Genomic DNA, 1,954 nt, shown 5'->3' on the forward strand with positions numbered 1-1,954 from the left:
TAAAAAGTGACCGAACACGCTTATACGCTACTCTTAGTTTTATTCCGCTGCGTTATACTCTTCGAACCATACCCCCACCCTGGTACCAACAAGAAAGCTATACTCTAAATCTTGAATCTTCATCAACAATGTGTCAAAACAGGTGCATAGTGTTTGAACATATAAGATACCTTTCTAACAATAAAAGGAGTGTAAAAACTAGTTGGAAAGCTGTCAACTCAATTCATAAACTTCTACATATATAAACATCATGAAATTGACAATAATGCAATAGTAAAGGTGAAAAATCTACAAAAGACACCTAAAACAATGACTAAACTATCTACACAAGTTGTATTTAGCTCAAAATAACCAAACACTGCCTCAAAAACGAATTCCTAATAGAACCTCCAAAAGTCATTACTCAAACCTCAAAAACTCTACTAAAATAGCTAAAAAATGTAAATTGTACTAAACTAGTCTAAAAATCTGTAAAGAAATTATCCTAACAACTTTAAAATAGTAAATTCTAACTAAGAAACAACTCATTACTTAAATTATCTAAAACTCAATATGACTCCTGAATGTACTACTGAATATACTCCTGAATGTTTTAGTATTGTTCTGTTTTAGTAGTAGTAGTAGTTTAGACATAGATTTTTTTATTTTCCAAAATGATTTCAAAGATATGTAAGTAGTGTCAAAATCTATCTTTTTATATTTACTTGTTTATTCATCATTCACTTAGGTTCATGATAGGAAAATATGGTTCAAAGTCAACTTTTTGCAAGACATAGTCCAAAAAAAGGTTTTCACTTGGCCAATTTATTTTGTGAATGATTTCATGAGATCATATACATCTTCAAACACTGCTATTGAAACAGTGGCATAAAAAATGGTAGCCGTGGTGAATATACGTTGGATATGATAAGTATGACCCAGTCCCTCAAAAAATTTCGTATTAACCCATTTAAACTATTCTCATGAATGTACTATACTGAGGCAAAGTCTAAAATGAAATCTGATTAAGTTAACGATAATCCTCTCATAAAATAATATTACTGGAAAAAGTATAAAGAAGCAAAGTCAGTTGATTAGGTAACACCGAAACAATTGCGTTTTCTGTTTCTCATGGGGCATCTCCTTAGTCTACTCTTTGATCAAGCACGCATGTAGTTGTTAAGGAATGCTTCCTCACTAAATAAAAAATTAATTACGGTAAACACAACCTGCAAAGCAATTAAGGTTTCATCCTTATAAATACCGATCTCCAAATGAATCAAAACTCACTTCTCATCACAACATTACAAAGCAGAAGAATCGTTTGATAAAATGAAAGCTGTTTACTTGCTTGTTGCCGTCTTGGCTCTCACTTCTTCACTTGTCTCTGCGTATGACCCTAGTCCCTTGCAAGACTTTTGTGTGGCACTCAAAGAACCAGATGGTGGTACGTAAAAATACCCTTCAAAATCATACACATTTATCTTTATTTTATTTACATCATCACATTTATCTATAAATCTATCATTTATACTAAGTATTTGATGCACATAAATCATTTTGATATATTATTGATATACATTATAATAACCATATTGCTTTGTAATTTGTAGTGTTTGTGAATGGAAAATTTTGCAAAGACCCAAAGGCAGTGAAAGCTGAAGATTTCTTCTTACATGTGGAACCTGGGAACACCGATAACCCATTGAATGCACAGGTGACTCCTGTGGCTGTTGACCAACTACCTGGATTGAACACGCTTGGCATATCTTTGGCTCGCATTGATTTTGCACCAAAGGGTTTAAACCCTCCCCACACCCACCCTCGTGCCACTGAGATCCTTATAGTTCTCGAGGGAACACTTTATGTCGGATTTGTAACCTCAAATCAAGATGGAAATCGGCTTTTCACCAAAGTCTTGAACAAGGGTGATGTCTTTGTCTTCCCCATTGGTCTCGTTCACTTCCAACTCAAT

The 1,954-nt window shown here is 33.7% G+C and overlaps 1 pseudogene; it reads left to right on the top strand.

Moving 5' to 3' along the window:
* The first annotated feature begins 1,284 nt into the window (after window positions 1–1,284).
* Window positions 1,285–1,946, top strand: LOC106779500 (annotated as a pseudogene).
* Window positions 1,947–1,954: the final 8 nt, after the last annotated feature.

This window comes from Vigna radiata, unplaced genomic scaffold (assembly GCF_000741045.1).
Source record: "Vigna radiata var. radiata cultivar VC1973A unplaced genomic scaffold, Vradiata_ver6 scaffold_1432, whole genome shotgun sequence".
NCBI classification, from domain to species: Eukaryota; Viridiplantae; Streptophyta; class Magnoliopsida; order Fabales; family Fabaceae; genus Vigna; species Vigna radiata.